The sequence below is a fragment of the Emydura macquarii genome, unplaced genomic scaffold, assembly GCF_026122565.2.
Source record: "Emydura macquarii macquarii isolate MOO-44397 ecotype Brisbane River unplaced genomic scaffold, CSIRO-AGI_Emac_v2 contig_3305, whole genome shotgun sequence".
NCBI lineage: Eukaryota > Metazoa > Chordata > Testudines > Chelidae > Emydura > Emydura macquarii.
In genome coordinates, this window is record NW_027133442.1 from 1340586 (window position 1) to 1359304 (window position 18719).

Genomic DNA, 18719 nt, shown 5'->3' on the forward strand with positions numbered 1-18719 from the left:
TTGTGCGTGACACCCGGCTGCCCTTTAACATAATACCGTTTAGGGACCAAGGACGACTGACTTCCTTTCAGAAGCACTTTGCATTCCGGAGTGGGAATAATAACCTTTAAAAAACGAGAGCGGCGCGAAAGTAATTACATTTCCTTGGGCTGCCAGTTCTTCGGGGTGGAACCTGGCTCACTCGCCGGGGGGTTGAAAGAAAGACGGCGCCAGGCATTGTGCTTCTTCTAGACTTCGACTCGGAGGTGCTTCATGGCTCTTTGCATTGAATGGCTGGCCCGGGGTCGTCCAATTCTGCCCTAATGTGTGTTTGGGGGAGGGGGGACCCAATCACAAATCCAGGCCCCGTGCCACTGGAAAGCAAGACGCCACTAACTGCTGCCCATCGCGCTGTCTGATCGGATGCAGCTGGGCACCTCCCTTCGCCTTAAAACGCTGGGCTGTGACGTGCCTCCAAGTCCTGCTCCGGGAAATGATTACACGGCCGGGGTCACGCTCGCAAACCTCCCGGCGTTACTTCTGCACGCGGCCTTAGTGTCTGTGTAGACAAAAGTAACAGCCGCTCCCCGCAGGGTGTCGGGGGGTGCTCCGCTCCCACGGAGAAGTCAAACCAGAGCGCGGGGAGAGAGACAGACACGGGCCGCTGGCGTGTGTCTGTGACTCGTTTTGCCAGCCCGGGAGGGAGATCAGCGCGGTAAGTAAATACGACGAGTTGGTGCGTGGGACCTTCGCGCTGCTTTGTCCCCTTGGCACCGCCCTGGGTATGTCAAAGTTCGTGCACTTTAAAAAAACCCCACCAAACCCGAACCTTTCCCTTCAGTTCATGGCCGAGTCCGCTGGGTCCCAGCACTCGGCTCTAGAGCGCTGGGGGTGAGAAACCACTTGCAAATGTGGCCACGCTACCCCTCGAGCTGCGCGAGTTAGCGGGGAGATGAGCGTTCAGCTCCTTGCGCGCACACCGCTACACAATCCAGTCGAGCCCGTTACATTAGCGGTGTGTTGTATAGAGAGGCACACACGTGTAGATACACACGTGTGTGCCCCTCTACAGCGATAGCTGTACCGGTGTGTATATCGATACACGCCATCCGCTCCCATATACATATCTATGTAGACATATGTATCCCGTTCTCTGTGAATATCTGTATAACACACTTACACGCAAAGACAGAGGTACGCAGGTGTGTGTTATATATGTAGAGGGCTCTGTACACACGCGCGCACGCCAAATCTAGTGGCTCCCTATAAGAAGTGTACACGCACTTGTAGATACACTCAGGCTCACACATATCTAGCTACATCGGTGCCTTGCCCCTCTTTGTATATTTTTCTCCCCCCCCCCCACCCCCCAATAAACCAGCTGTCTGTTGGAACATGTCGTGGTAGGAGGCAGTGCGCATGGTACGACTCTTCCCGCTCGATATGGATACAGGCACCCATCCCGAGACAGGCACACACCTGTGTGGCTAGGGACGGACAGGTACATCTGCACGGCCACGGGTGGTACCCGGAGAGAGACGTTCAAAGCGTAGCCGGGCATCTCTACAGATACCCCCGCGAGTGCGCAGGCAGAGTTGAGCTAGCACTGAAGTGCTTTAATGGATAATTGTATTACCTGGGGAGGGAGTAGCCTGTTGCTATCTAATGAACCCAGAGAGATAACTTCGGGGGGGGGGCTTCCCAGCCTCCACCCGCAACCGCTAGTCCCTGCCTGGGCCTGGAAGTCCGCTGGCGAGGCCTTGGTCAAGCTCTGCGTGCGCCCGTCCTTCCCCGGGCTTCAGAGCCACTCGACGGGGACGGGAAATACACCAGCGTGCCTGCGCCCAGCGGGGGGAGGCTTTGTGCCGGGGACCTCCTGCCAGCCAGCCGCCACAGCTTCCATTTAGCGGCCAACTTTTCCCCCCAATTAAGCCAGTCAATCTAATTACGCGGCGTTCTGGGCGCGCTTCCTCCAACCCGGCTTCCAGGGCAGCCTGTTGGAGCTGATCAAAGACTGGAGCCGGGGGGGGGGGGGGGGAAGCTTCTGATGAGGCGCTGGGGCGCATCTGCCTGGGAGCGCGCCCTCTCCTTCATTTGCTCTGCTGCCTGGTCCAAAGCGGGGAACGTAATTACCAAAGTTAAGAAAACATCCCTGTAATTAGCGAGGCAACTCTAAGCACAAGAAATGGAAATTAGTCACAGCGTAATAAATTAGCGTGTGCATACATTACAGGCAACGGACACCCTAGGGGCTTTCTAGTCGCGGGCTGTGCCTTGCAGCCCCATGCAGCTCAATAAAGCCTTCATCCCTAGGTGATTATGTGCCAGCAAAGAGGGGTGGTGTTTGGTTTGGTTTTGTTTTTTGAACGGCATCACGCATTTCTTTGAATTCTTGTGTGGGAAGAATTTGGATGCCTCACTTTTGGGGGGGAGGGGAGGAAGAGGGAAGCAATGCAACAAATTTTGACACCCCCCCCCCCCCTCCCGACCCATCAGGTAAATGACGAATTTTCAGCTTTTCAAGGTGCTTCAAGATGCTGCATTGTTTGCCTAAATGAGAACCAGTAGTTAAGGAACTATTTAAATACCACCCAATTTGGAACTATTTTAGTAGTCCTTTCTTTACTAAAGGAAAAGAAGAAGGAGGGGGGGGGGGGGGAGAAGCAGGAAATTGGACTCTGGCAACACATAACATTTGCATCAAAATAATACAGCAGGCAACAGAAAATCACAGTCACATCACTCAGAAGGAAGGAACAGAATACAAATTAAAGGAATAATGTAAATTTTTTGCCATTAAGCTTCAATGACCATCTGAAATGGTGCAAGGCACAAAGGTTTTGATGAGCATCATCCAGTTTGATTATTCATACTTGTGTTTCTGCTTGAATAAAGCAGGAGTGCTAGAGCCTGTTAAAGCAAAATATTTGAATTGGTAGTGAACTCTCACCTTTACTTGCATCCATTTACTTTTCAAATGAATACCAGATAAGTTAGTGCATTTTATAATCGGCCTGTTTTCCAGTGAGTGCTGTCATTACATACCAATTTCTTTTAGAAGTGCTTCCTAAGAAACATTAAATACTTACAAATAAGGATCTGTCCATCACTAGCAGTCATCCTGGAGTAACTATTTAACTAGTGCTAGAAGATTCAGGAGGTATTTCATCTCTCTCTCGCTTCCCTCCTTTGATTGTGTTACTTTTTCTTTTCTTTTTGCAACGAACATTGAGTTTTTGTCTTGCTCATTACTAGGATGACAGTCAAGTTTACATGGACCTCCAGCACAAATATATCACCAGTCTGTAAACGTCACCTCGCTGACACATACCTCTGGCTCACACTGAGTTTGAGCTGTTCTGAATCTATGGAGTGATTTTTAGAGTGGATAGCATAAACATTTACTTGATTCCAGGAAACAGGGCCTGAGCCAAAGCTATTAAAGTCAATTTCCTTTGGAAGTTGCAAAGGACATTGACTTGAATAACTTTGGATCAGGCTTATGGCCCTGATGTGTCTATTACCCTTCCATATAAAAGCAATATCAGGTATCACATATTATAAAGTCTCTCTCTCTCTCTCTCTCTGTGTGTGTGTGTGTGTGTGTGTGTGGGTGTGGGTGTGTGGGTGGGTGGTACCTGATACAGATATATATTGCCCTGATATATACAAGCATGACAATGGACAAAAATGTGCTTCTGAATGACAAAATCCCAAATTCAGGTCAAAGTCCTCCTAGTCAGAACACACTCACTGATTTCTTACCCTAGTATGATAAGGTCAAAAGGACTTTATTATTCCTGAGGAGGTCGCTTACAAGGTATAAATATTCTTGTGTATCCATGCGCAAAGGCAAACAAGATTGTTCTGGCTCAGGGGTGCTTTTGGCACCCCAAAAGCTCTTCATACCACTTTCCTGTTGAATGCTGTTGTGTGTCAGTTATTTAATGATCACTTTTCCCATGCCGATCATCAGCAAATACAGGGTAACTGCAGCTGAGAAAGGCGGTGGTAAAGAATACTGAATTATCTGACTTTCGCACACTGGTTTGCACATGATGGGTAATGTGTAGAAAAAACAAGAAGCGGTCAAAAGAGTTAAATATTAGCAAAAGCCATGCCAGACACACTGTATTAATAGGAGCCTGATTCTGCACCCACTGAAACATTGGGAATTTTGCTATTGACTTCAATGGGAGCAAGATTGGACCCCTAATTTGTTCAAAGTTAGTTAAAGAGCAAATATAAGCTTGCTTCAATATAACTTTATAAAACTGATAGATAGATAGACTTTAAATCAACACCTACACCTTCAGTTCCTAATCCTTCTTTCTTTATTCCCCCCTAAAAAAATGGAGTTGGTTTGATGATCAAATTCCTCATTTCTGATCTAAAACTGACGTTACCCCAGGATCAGATGTGAAAAAACACAATCAGCACTAGAGGTTTGCCTCGCTAATAGTGTGTGTGTTTCGATCTAGAATGATGAAGCAATGTTAGTTCACAGCACAGCCAAATGCCTAATAAGAATTTAAAACACAAAGTTAGAACAGCTGAAATATTCAGCATTTAAGAGGCGCTGAAGAGAATGTATAATAACCGTTACCCAGAAACATTTTTAGTATGCATTATTACTGAGCATGGTATTCATTTTAAACATGTGTTTATGCAATAGAACAGAAGGGCTCTGAGCGTAGCTAACGTCCTTTTAATTTAACATTGTCAGTTTTAGAATAATATATTTAAAATAATAACATAAAAATGGTCTTGGCTTTGTTACCAAAAAGACCTGCAGGATCAGGCCCTGAAGCTGGAGGGATTTTTAAATTATGATTTACTTTTTTTTTTTTTTTAAATCCTTCATAGTGTTTCTTTTGCATTTTTCTCATCTGAAAAAATGAAAGAGAGTCAATTTCTCTTTTGTTTCCAGCCAGTTTTATTTTCTGACTCCCATGTATTAGCACATTGTTGCAGTGTTCTGGGTTGCAAACGCTCCAGCAGGTATTTGTTTAAAGCAATCTATTTCCATTGGAATTTTTAAAAAAATAAGTAGAAACATTTCCAATCATCATGGATTTTGGAAAAGTATGTTTCTAAAGGAAATAACAAGGGCCTTATTTTCCTGTCCATATTTATGGTGAAGTTCCCATTGGCATCAATCAATCAGTTTTCCCTGAAAACTGATTACAAGCCTTTTGATTTTGGTCTGGATTTGACCTGACAGCAGACTTGATCCTTCAGCCCTTAGTCATACAAACAGTCCCACTGTTATTTGTGTAAAAGAAGAAGGAAGACAATGCTATTCTTATCATGTTAGAAGCTCTGTTTATACAGCATGAGTTTACCTTTGCTACCCTCCTTTGGATTTAGGAGAATATTTTTACGGGGTAACTAGTTGATGATTATGTTGAGATATGAGCCGCTAATCAATACACTTGCAATGAGACTTTCATGGGACTTCTGGCATGAGTAAAGAGTATTCCTGGGAGTAAGGGTTGGGCCTAGGAAAAAGGTTTTGTTTTTATATACAAACATATGTAAGCACAGTGCCATTATACTCCTTTTGGCATATATTGTACAGTTATTTTTAACAGGACCAACACAGCTACAACACCACTAAATAATATGTACCTGATGTGGGGTCCAGTCCCCATCTCGAGGACATTCTTGGTTAAATGCGCATTGACTTTAATGGCAGCTGGTTTGGACCAATCATTCCTGAGCATGCAGGTGAATGTTATGTATTTTAAAACAATTTAGAAATTTATACATTTACATGATAGACAGGAAGTGACTTCAAATGAGTTGTTTCCATTTGTGGTCTGAATCTTCTATAAAAAGGATCTTTTCTGTAAAAATGAAGACAAAAATCAAGATAATTATACATTTAAAAAAAATACTATATTTAACGTAATTGTAAAGTTCTCTACCATGAACTAACAAAGGCCAGGATATACAAATGATAATAGGCACTGAAGGAATGCATATGATTGTCTTTGTCATTTTTCCAGAGTGGTCTGAGTTAAAGCCAGGCTCCTAGTCTTAATCTCAATTGCCTTTCTTTTAAAAATGTCTTTCACAACATTATTATTGAAACACCATTTTAATTTTATTTAATGTGCACAATAATTCACAGACTGCTGTAGATTACTAGCTTATAACCAGGAAGGGCTTTTCTGACATATTGCCACATCCCATACTCTGTTAAATGGCCACAGCTGGATTGTTCCCATCTTCCCTTCCCCAGGATGAGAGAAGACAGCAAAGTCCAGGGGTTGCTGCTTTCAGTAGCACTTCTGCCAATGATCTGATGCTCTTCACCATTTGTTAGATATGCTTGGTATGTAATGTTCCTAGATTCAAGGTTTGAAAATAAAATCAGAGGACAGAAAACCAATATTTTGCAGCCCTTTCACCAAAGATCCCAAAGTGGTTGTAGACACATTCATTTGTTAAGCACCATTCCTCTCCTATCAGATAGGTAAGTGATTTTTTACAGTTGGGGAAGCTGAGGGACACAAAGGTTGGGCTAATTTTTTTTTAAAGTGGCCTCTGATGTCCAGTGCCATATTTTTTAGACACACCTCAAGCCTGGTTTTCAGAAAGGCTGACCAGCTGCAGCATCCATTGACTTCAAATGGAGACGTGAATGCCAGCACCTCTGTACATTTTGACCTAATTCACTTGTTCAGGGCCACACAGGAAGTAAGTAGCATGGTTGTTAGTAACTCAGGCCACAGTGGCTCCCAGTCCTTTCCTCTAATACTAGATGGAAGCAGGGTTTTCAATGAAGATCTGTTAAAAGCAGTGGTCATCCAGACCCCAGTGGGGGAGGGAGAAAGGAGGGAAGAATCATAAGCTTGTACTAGTTGTAATTCATACAACAGATGTGACATCATCCCAGTGAATTGCCACTTTATTTTTTTACACAAGTAATTAGTTACATTGAAAAGCCACGAAAGACAGAGAAGATGCTCTTTGTGTGGACAATGAATCTTCCTTTTTACTTCATGAATTGCATAAAACACAAGTGGCAAAACCATGAATGAGACGTGACAGAGTTCATCCCCTGATTGGGGGGAAAGCATTTTCATTGCCCATGCCTGCAGCAGTCTTTTGGTGCCAGTATTTTTTTTTAAAATGGCATGTGTATTTCAAACTGCTATGCTATTGTCTCTCCTTCTGGCTGTGCAGCCAAGAGAATTCCACAGGTGATTCAAATGGTGTGGGACAGGATGGAAAGTTGTCCTGCCACAAATCACCATTGTGTCTATTTGCTTTAGGAGCACATGTGAAAGAAAAGGTCCCCATTTCCCTCTGATCCTGAAAACACTCTCACATGCTTCATTTTAAGCAAGTAATCCCACTGACTTCAATGGAACCTCTCAAGAGATAAGCATGTGCAGCATGGACCTAATTTTATTCTGTGTTTATACAGCACCTAACACATTGAGGTCCTGATCTATGACTAGGGCTCCTAAGTCACAAACATAATAATTAAGTGTTTTGCCGAATCAGGGTTTAAGTAGATTTTGCAGTAGTTATATTATTTTTGAATCTTACACTTGTGGGGAGGTATCAGAATGTGGCCTTGATGATGGATGTGAGCAAGGAATCCAGAACCGGGCCCTCTATTCGGTCCTGGAGTGGCAACTTATGTAATTGCAGCCTCTGGGTGGCTGTTTTGGACATAGCCCAGCTCCGTGGTCACACTGTCACCCCCTGGTGGCTGTTTTGAGGCCTTTCCCAAACAATTTGTTTGTCCAGTTTTTCATGTGTCCAGTTTTTCATGGACAAGGCTCCACATCACAAAACCACCGCCACGAGTGGCATTGATCTGGCAATCTCAGAAGAGAGGCCTATGGAGTGTACCCGTGCGACCTACCCCCTCACCTGTGCAACTAGTGCCTCTGGGTGAGGCAGGCTGGAGACGCTCATGCAAGCTGTCTCCCATGCTCTGCCGGTTCTGTAGATAAATTAGAGCTTTCACTCTCCAGGGCTCCCTCTGGCTCCTTCCCCCAGAGCTAGATTCAGTGGAGAAGGAAAGGATGGAGAAAAGTTGCTGTTGGGACCGCTGAGTCCCCACTAAACCTTTCGATTTGGTGGGTTACCTGCCAGAACAAATGGGGTTCTTTCCCAAGAACCTGCTGATCCCCCAAGAATCAGGCAGATCCTCTGGAGGCTAGGGCAGTTCCTATGGAGGCCTTCACCTCCACATCAGCTCTGAGTCCCATCCTCCATATCCAGGATAGTGCAGAAGGATAGTGGAACTGCCCAAGTGAGGCTGGTTGGCTGGGGTACGTGTGTGTGGAGAGCAGCGCAGAGAGGTGTGTGACGGTCATTCTGCTGGTCCCAGCTCACGCTCTAGCCTTTTCCCAGGCATGGGTCCCTGGACCCACACAGATCCATCCCTAGGGCAAGAAGGATGGTTCTATGGTGGCAGCTGACCCTTCATCACCACATGGTTATGGGTAGCTCTGGATGTCGAGGGTTTGTTCTCTGTGAAGATCCACAGGGCATGGTCTACCCCAAGTGGCCAAAGCCCCGAAAACTCAGCAACATGTGTCCGTGATAAGCATAGTCTTGTCTCAGATAAAAATCTAATGAGATTTACATTTTTTTTCTCTCTCATTTCACCCGATTTTTCTCTCACCTGAGCTTCACCTCTCTGGGTTTTGGATTGATCCAAACTGTGCGCGACCGATGCTCAGCCCTCAGTAAATGGCGCTATGTTCATCAACACAAGCTGAGGATTTTGCCTGATGGCTAGATCCAAAGCAGGGGAAAATAGTCTGGATTCAGGAATGTTTATCTCAATATGAAGTCACTCCACTGAATCCAAATCAGAAATTGATTATCCAAACTTCAGCTCAGCACCCCATCTCCCTCTTCTTCAAACCACTCCTCCCTCCCCCATGAAAATATACAATGGAGTAGAGTACTAAACAGCAGGGTGAGATCCTCACCATCACACCAGGTAAAAGGATTGGAGATGCATAAAAGGGCCCTAAAAACCCTGCCTCCAGCCAGGGGAGGATTCCCCAGGGCAAGCACAGTAGAAGGCAGCCATAAAACTCTGCTTTAGGTAGTCCCTCACAAGCCCTGGCCTTTAACTGTGGGCAAGCAAGACTGAGCATTCAATAAGCCAGCTGAAAAAGGCTCAAGATAGGAACATCAGATATCTCATAGAAAAAAGATCTGTAGAGCCCTGAAGGAAAGAGAACTGGGTAACAACGTGACCATTGCCCCCTTACTATATTGGATGAAGCATTGCCAACCCTAAATATTAAAATAGGAATCAGGTCCCCAAAATCATGAGATGGCCTTAAAAATGAGAGTTTTAAAAATATTTTTGGGTTTTATTTATCTGCCCTCTGGTTTTTGACCCTTTAAGATGCACTCAGGTCACATTTTCCTGCTTTCCTCTGCAGCCAGTCTGGCTAGAACCTTTTTAAAATGAAAGCTGAGATTCTCATGTATTCACAGGACTCCAGCATCTGGGGCTTTCAGGAACCACAGCAGTTATTGTGAGACTTGTGATACCATCATGACAACTAGCAACACTGTTCTGTTTTACTTAATGATTTTTAACATAATCATCTCCACATTATCTGTACAGAGAACCTTCCTTCCTCACTCTCCATACACTTTATCATTTAATTTCTTATGTCTGTCTGCCCATGGAATATGTTGGTTTGAAGGGGAGCTTTTTCCCTCAATGAGTAATTTTCAAGCTGCTGAGCATTCCTACCTTCTGTGCCACATGGATCTGCTTTTTCGGGTGTTTGGGTTCCTCCTTTTGAGCCTTCTCTTATTTATTTATATGATATTTCAGTTTGCTTGCTCAGGTCTAAGGACCCTATTATTTGGCCCTTTCCCTGCAATGATTATCCCAGATGGTGGGACTCTTGTTGCGCTATTCAGGGTTTTGTGCAGGGTATTAGTCTGAAGCTCTCCACACACACGCGCACACACACACACAGAGGCATGCAAAGTTGCCAAAAGCCTCTTTTGGTACCATATACATTGCCCGTTTAAGATTATTTCCTTTTTTGTCTGCTCCTTCCCATCTCAGCAGCTTAATGCTCTGTTCTTCTTAGACCGTTGCATACTTGCTTTCCCCTTATCTTTTAAAAACAAAGTTCTCTGAATAGCCTGGTGTGTGCGTGTGTGTTGCAAATTTATGATGATGCAAGGAGTTCGGAGTAAGAAAGCTAAGCACATTTCTGCCACAAGCCATTGCTTTCAGGGATCATTCCACCTGAGGGACTAAGGAGCAAACTGCTCTGATAGAAACTATGTTATAATAGTTGGGAACTTTATAACAATTCAGAACCAACTGAGCTGATTTATTCTAATATGCCAGCACAGAGAATTGTTATTCATCAAAGCAGAAAATGGAGCTGGCTTTTCAAAAGTGTTTAAAATCAAGCAGCTCTGAAGTCACCATCTGACTGTTTGGGTAATCTTTTTGTGGCCAGGCAATCAACTTTCATTAAGGGCCATGCTGTTCTACAAAGCAAATAGCTCATGGCCAAAATGGAACCACGTCTTCCAAAATGTTGCTTAAATACTGCTTGTTTTCATTTGGCTGGGGATGGTAAAATTGCACTGGCAAAAGACTCTACACAGATGGCCTTAGCCTTTTGATCTGGATGTGATGTATATGTTACAACACATCGTGTGTGTGTACTTATGTATGACAATCACCCTTCTTTCTTTATTTTTTTTTTTTTTTTTTTTTTTGCAAGACAAATTTTAACTGATTACCTCTATTTGTCTACAGCCAATTTATCATTGGAGATCAAATCTTTGTGTGTATGTGTGCTCAGAAAGAGAACTATTTTGTTTGCTTAACATTCTAACCCAATGCTTTTTCCCAAAGTTTTCCACTGCAGAGGAAACACCATAAAACTTTTTTGTTTGTCTCTGTAGTGTCATTATATAATTAAAATGATCATGTCGGAACAAAACTCTTACTCAGTTAATTTCTCCTCTTCATGTACTGATTATCTTTTTAATTTGCAGAGAAAGGTTTTAGAGTGAAGTCGAGTGCCAGCTGCCCAGAACTGAACTATTCACATTTGGAAGAAAGATTAATTACCTTAAGTTGAGTTTAAATGTCACTTATGTAACCCTCCATTATGCTTTTTCACAAGTTTAGACTGAGATATGCTAATAGTCAGTGGTATGCTTTTGAAAGAGCTCTCATTTAAACCCAAAACACCTTTCTGTGTATCTTCTCTCTTTATTATATCACTGGTTCAGAGTGATATTCAACTCAACTTGTGTTTGCTTTTCCAAGGGCACTAAATTAAACCTGGGTATTGTTGAGTTGGTCTGTTCTGCTGTGTTGGTTTCAATACCGAGCAGTGTATTAAATAGATTTCTGTGCTTTGTGATGAGTCTGTAATGCTTGATGCTAGAAGGAAACCCTGACATCTTTGCATGATTTCAATCCATGCATGTCCCTCGATCTGCAACGTTAAAAGAGGCTTTAATGTTCTGATCCAAATGTAGCACGGCACTATCCCTTTTGTCTGCATCTTCAGCCCTTGGGAGATTATGAAACCTGGAGTCTGTTGCGACTGGGTAGTATTGGTGCTAGCAGTCAATGTACTTGTAGACTCTGAAACCAATTAAGACCTGATCCAATGTGCACCAAAGTCAATGGAAGGACTTCCACTGATTTGAGTGGACTTAGGATCAGGCCCTTACAGATTCTGTAACTAAATTAAGAGTGCAAAGCCGGCTTCATGCTTTAATGGCCTTAGCAAAGTGATTCCCTCTTGTGCTCCTTGTTTGTCTCTATGGAGGGACGTGATGCACCAAGAAACATCAAAGTGGTGGTGAAGAGATAGGGTTCCCTGCATGGGTCCCCTTCCCCTCTTGGCCTGCGTACCTAGGTCACACAAGCATGTCTTTGCACAGGAGGTAAGGCTGTTTGCTTCCTTGATCGACAATCCCTCGCCAGTTGTGCTGCTGTCTAATGGGCAGGATGGGTTACGAGGCCCTACGCGACTGGAGTTTCTCAGCTTGTTACCACTTCTCTAGGCTGCTGTTGCTGTCACACAGCACAGTGTAGATGCCCCCAGGAAGGCAGGGGAGGAGAGACAGCACAACCTTGCTCCCACCCTCCAGCTCCTGGGACCAGCTTCCACCAGGCCTGATTCTGCTCTCACATCAGTGTAAACTCAGAGTCACTCCTCTGACTCAAATGAAGCTGAACTGGTGCGATGGAGACCAGGAACAGACCCAGAAGGCTCCCGCTGGTTTCCAGAGATGTCCCTGCGTCGGGTTCACTCTCCAAAACAAAAGCGTTCTCAAGCTCACCAGCAAGCAATCCCCGAACCCCAATTAACTCAGCTTCTCCTACTCCTTGTCCTGTCCAGACCCTCACATTCCTGGTCATCAATGTACAGCAACACAAGGCACTTCACTGAAGTGAAAACTAAGCCATTTGTCCCTTCTGATCTTCACTGTGGATTCAATCTGGCAGGGATAGTTTGAATACATGGGTTGGTTGGTAGCTCTCCAAAACATCAAGTGGCATCAGGCCACTGCCTCCCCACCCCCAAATAGTATTAAACTTTAACTTCTCTTATCAGCTCCCTGCAGAGAAGCAACAGACGGGAGTCATAAAATTATTGACGCTGGCTAGAAATACCTGTGAGTTATTTAAAAAAAAAAAAAAAAGAGAGAGAGTGGGAATGTTTTAAGAGCAACAGTCTAACTGATAATGAAGGAAGTGACATATGTTGTGGATTACCCAGAAATTAAAAACATCTGTCCAGGTTTGCTTTAGAAAGGAATAAATGACAGGGCTAAAAAAAAATGAGTGTTGGGTGCTGCCTATCTTCGTACAGGGGAGGAGAGAACAGCAGAGAATAATAAATAGGTTTTTAGATTTCTAAAACAAACAATATGTATGTGCACACACAGCTATACTGACACATCAACACATACACAAATATTTATAAAATGTATATTTAATATTCCTTTCTCCAGGACCTTTAATCACAAAGAGCAGAACTATACATCTACAGATTCACAATCTAAATGCAGCCACCTCTAGAGAGGAGCAGCTCCGCAGCCTACTAGCAAACAGCAAGCTACACAGCAGTGGAGAGAGAAGGAGAGAAGAAATTTTATCCAAGGTCATCCAGGCAAACCCCCTACTTTTATGAGAAGCATATGGGATCTTTCAGGTCCATGAGGAACCTACTTTTAAGGTGCCACCTGAAAAATTCAGGTTATTAATGTTTTATTTTATTACCTTACTACTGAGAGTCAACACTGGAAACTGCATGCTACCCAATCGATCTACCTGGAAGGATGAAGGTCTGAATTGACCCTGTCAGGATCAAATCTTGGTTCCAGGGAGTCTGAGTGTTCAAAAAGCTTCATACACAGGCAACTAAAGCAACCTCTGTATTTTACTAGCATGCTCCATTTAATGCCTTTGTGAGCACAGCCCCGCATATCCATTGATACTGAGCTCAGATACAGCACCATTTCATCTGTAATGAAGCAGAATGAAAGTCCCATATGGTTCCAAGGCGCAGCAATGTGCCTACCGCATCCTGCTTGCAGCATTCAGTCATGAACTCCCTGCTTGGGTCTGAGTCGGATGAAATGCCTCTTGCCTGAGCAACGACTCGGGGGCCTAACAGAGCAGGGAGCTGATCCTGTAACTGGATCCATGTAGACAGGCCTCAGTCCTATGCAGAGTCCTGTGAAATCGATGGGCATTCATGTGGGGCACAAAAGTCTGCCATGTAGCTCTAGCTGCAGCATCAAGCTTAGCTCAGAAGTCTTCCGAAGGAATTGAAATTAGAGGGGGTGTTCAAATTTTCAGGGAACTGAATGACTAAACTGGCAACACTGCATGCAACGAGTTGACCACTGTGGGAGGCAAGATGGGGAAATTGGGGGAGGGAGGGACATGTAGGGAAATCCCTGCAGACCTGGGTTTATTTCCCTGCTCTGTCACAGATGTCCTCTGGGACCTTGGACAAGTCACTTAGCCTCTCTGTGCCTCAGTTCCCCATCTATAAAATGGGCATAACAGCACTGCTCTACCTCACAGGCGTGTTCTGAGGATAAATACATTAAAAAGTGTGGAAAATGGGGACCATGCAAAAGATTGACAGATGATTTTGTAGGGAAAAAAATTAACTCCATTATAAAGCACTTCTGTGGAGAATTACTGCTTTCTCATCCCTTTGACATATGTTGCATCTGGCAGGTGTTTTCAAATCAGTGAGGGAAGAAATGAGAATAATCATTTGAATTCACAGCTGTTCGAGACTTGTGTATTATTTTACTCAAGCAGATCTGCAAAAGAGATGTCTTAAAAAGAGTTCCCTTAAAAAAAGATGTCTTAAAAAGACTTTCAGTCTCCAGTTATTTGCAGGGTTAAAAAAAAAAAAAAAGAGACATTTTTTAAAAGCGAACCTGAGTATTTTGCTTGTGCTGCTACCTAAAAAGCTGAGCTCTGCTGTCAAAGAGATGAGAGGGGGATGATGAGAGGTGTTGGGGGGGGTGGGGGCAGGGGGTTGGACGGAGGGATGTCAACAAAAAATCCTGGAAACGTTTTATGTCGGGTTTTGTTCAGGGGAGGTTTTCCATAATACATTTTGACGGTTTTGAAATTGTCCCTATGTAGGCCAACAATGAGGGATAGTGGAGCTTACATAGCAGAAAATCCATACTCTCTAGACACCTGCTTACCACAGAAGAATCACAAGATATTGACCTTCAATTCAGCTTGCGGTATGAGCTGATTCAGGGAGATAAGGGGAACTAATCTGTCAGTCTTCTCAGACTCTTCTTTATTGACTAACTGACACTTGGTTATTTCAGCTTCAGCTACGCTGTGGTAACATGTATTGGGTTTTTATTGCAAGTTAGATAGAAGCCCTTCTGTTAAAGAAACCTCCTTAACAAAAACTGTGGTTTGGGTTAAAATTGACCTGTTGTATAGTCCAAACCTTCCAGTGGTTACTTGATCCACAGACACAAAGTTAAACTTTTGAGCAGAGGTTACTAGTTTATAAAGCCTTATGACTGATTTATTTATACATATATATATATATATATATATATATATACACGCACAAATAGTCCGGAAACACTTAAATTCACACTACACAGTGACACAAAAACTATCTAACCAGTGGATATTTCATGGGCAGAATGAGAGCTACATCATAAGTCAAGTTCTTATTGAAACCACAACTTCTTAATTCTGGATTTCGAATTTGATTTTCTCTGAAATAAAATGAAAGCTATCTAACAATTGGATCTTTTATGGAACTTCGCAAAGGAAGTTTATTGCTGGCACAGTAAATATCTTTTAGTTACTCATTACAACATCTCAACTGGGTGCCATGCTGCAAGGAGATGTTTTACAAACAATTATTTGAACACCAATTCACCCAGTCACTAAAAAGCAATTATTTTATAGTTTTTGTTACTCCATTTTCCCCAAAGTACTTTGTGCAGTTGAAGTTGGTTTATGCAATAAATGGACAAGGTTCAGAAATGTGACTCCTCTGAACTTTTTAACCAAAGGAAAGAATTCTAAGAGCAATGGATAAAATTCAATTAACTGAGATGACAGAAAATAATCTACTAAGCGAATACATCAGGCAATTGGAAGCTTTCATACCTTTCAAAAGGGAAATAGCCTATTTCTTTCCTTGTTATCTAATGACACAGGAGTTTATTTCTCTAGACGCAGTTACAAATCTACCTAATGGGGCCTAAATGCTGTTGCCAAGCAATTAGGGTTTTTATTGTGTGGCTAATTCCTTCATTTCCTCAGTTGGTGATAATCATTACAAAATACAGTACTTAGAAGCTTTCTCATTTAAGAGCACGCATGCGCACACACAAACACATGATTTATATCTTACCCCTACATATAAGGGGTTATCTAGGAACAGAGAATGTATATCTCTGATGAGTTGGAGTAATTTTACTCTCAGATAACCAAATCTGTGTTGCTCAATAAGTAGCTTGAAAATATTCAGCCAAATACACAGCTGGTGGAATTAGCATAGCTGCATTGATTTCAGTGGCATTGCCCTGTTTCACACTAGTTGAAGATTTGGCCTGTTATTCATCAAGCCAGTCACTCATACGTGTTCATGTATGTGGTTTGTACCCAATTCAGCAGATCCAGTCCCCACTGAAATTAATGAAAATATTCCCATTGACTTCAATGGTGTGGGGGTCAAACTCTTTATGCACAGGCTCATATATCACGTGGTAAAAAAGCCCTTTCAGTAAACATATACAGTGAAGAAGCTGCACCAATTGCACATAATAATATTTATTTGATCCATAGTTTCAGTGAGGGTGACTTACAGTTGATTTGTAGGTGATCACCAGAAAACCAAGATAAAAATACAGCTTCAGAATATATTCATTTGGGGTGTATTCAATTTGTTTTTTAAGCATGCCAGATAATAAATAAAAAGCAAATTCCTAATGTATGTTTTTTAAATTTTTTTATCCAGAATTTGGCATCAGTTCCTGTGTTCTTGAATGCATTTGCTGTATTGTCCCCTCCCATTGTTCAGGTAATGCAACAATAAATCTGACTTTTTGAAGACATAGTACAGGAATGGGAATTCTTTGGAGGCTGGGGTAGAAGGAGGCCTCCGATGCAGTGGAACTTAGAGGCTGTTGTAAGAGGACTCTGCAACATCTGCATCTGACAGCTGATGTAGCTAGGCTCCACGGAACCTCTGCCTAAACCAGCCCTAAGGTCAAATTTGACAGCAGATTAGTGCAAGGCCAGGGCATGCCCATTAGGCCTTGATTACACAGATCTAGTGGCCGCAAACCCGAATGTCGGGATAGTGATCTTTATTCCAGTCCAGGCCACAGAGGGGCTGCAGGTCCTGTCTGTGAGCTAGGGAGTGGATTCCATCCTGTCTAAACCTTGTCTAGTTCTCCTATATAGATAAACATTCTGTGTTTAAGGTACTGGACAGGAATTTAGAAAAATCTGGGTATTAGTCCCACCTTTGTCATAGGCTTCCTGTGTTATCTTGGGCAAGTCACTCAGACTGGGACGGGAGCTGGCGCTTGATGTTCTCACATGCCTTAATCTCTTTGTGCCTCAGTTTCCCCATCTGTAAATAGGGATAATTGTACTTCCTACATCACTGACATGATGTGAAGATAAACCCAGTAATGTCTGGGAGCTGCTCAAATACTTTGGTGATGAGTGCCATAGAAAAGCTCATAAAAACAAGCATTACTGTATAACACAGCCACATTATTATTCATGTGATATGTGGCAGAGCCTTGTGATAGATACATTTATCACATACCATTGACTGTCTCTCCAGCCCACTCATCCATCTGCTCAGGTCCAATCAAGCTATACTGACCTACCTCAGGTCAATATTTGGCTCTTTGTCATCAACACAGTCATTACTGGATGACATATTTCTGACATACAGGATGACTAACTATGTTGCACACAGCTGACCAGTTAATTTGCATACTCCAGTTCTACTGTTAAAATAGAATGAAAGTTGTTGTGACAGATTAAAAGTAATGCAAACGAATGACAATTTTGTTTAATTTACATAGGTTTTTTTTGTTTTGTTTTTTTAAATAAACCATGTTGTCTATTCACTTTATCTAAGGTGATAGAAATTGGATTTACACCAGCTGAGAATCTGATCTCTATTTTACACTTAAAAAAAACCCAACTATGTTATAAACAGATGATCCAATTCATGGGCACATGGTTGGGTGAAAGGCACCCTGGGGCACGTGGGGCGGGGAGTGGGGCTGGGGCCAGGAAGATAGATGTAAAACAGCTGCTTCCCTGGTATGCGTAGTTCTTTACCTATGTAATTGTATTGACTGATGGAGGCAAGCTGACTGGCTGACAAGGATCTCAAGCTGTGTAATTGTAAGACTGGACCTGCATTGGCTTCAGCTCATTAATCAAAACATCATCATAATTATTTTGGTAAAATAACCATTTTGTATGCACAACGATACACTTCATGGTGTGCGATCACAGTGTCGTAGACACACTTCTTAGGTGCCGGTAGTACTTGAACTTTGAGTTCGCTCCTCACGATTCATCTCAGACATGCATTTATGACATTACAGCTGAACACTCAGTGCCAAATCTTTTTCACCTAGCTCACAGAAATAGTTCCAGACCACTCACTTGAGAAAAGTGAGCAGACCTTGGTTCCCTGTCATGTATTCTGGGTTAAATATTAAACACACATATGCCAGTGGCAGTTCTGCCTATGAACTGAGAACAGCTGGAAGCCCCTAGTGTGATCAAGAAAAGTCACATGAAATATTTCGTGAACATTTTTAATTACAATACTGATAAACTGAAACAAAGGTAACAGCTCTTCTAAGACAACCAACTTGATCTGAGACCTCTTTATCACTCTGGAATTGAGAAATTGTTTCCCAACGTGTGTTTAATTGTAGCGCTATTGTAGGTTGGCTTGTTTTTTAAATAAAATGCCGAAAGAAATTCTGTTGGGTTGCCATGCTTTTTAAACATCACGGCACTTTAATAACAAAGTAGTGTGAATAAAAGGCATGGTAAATATGAAGGGGATAAAACATTTAGAGTCATCCTTGAAGATCCTCCTACAATGAAGTATTTAAATAACAATGAATTAATCATATTTTGGAATCTGTAAGTACAAAAGCTTAAGTGCTATAATGAAGAATAGTGA

General features: G+C 42.7%; 1 long non-coding RNA gene across 1 annotated transcript; it reads left to right on the forward strand.

The window, feature by feature from the left end:
• The first annotated feature begins 293 nt into the window (after positions 1-293).
• Positions 294-16601, forward strand: LOC137143238 (uncharacterized). The gene is made up of 4 exons (XR_010917134.1): positions 294-694; positions 12988-13231; positions 14648-14754; positions 16506-16601. It is a non-coding gene; the product is annotated as an uncharacterized lncRNA (long non-coding RNA).
• Positions 16602-18719: the final 2118 nt, after the last annotated feature.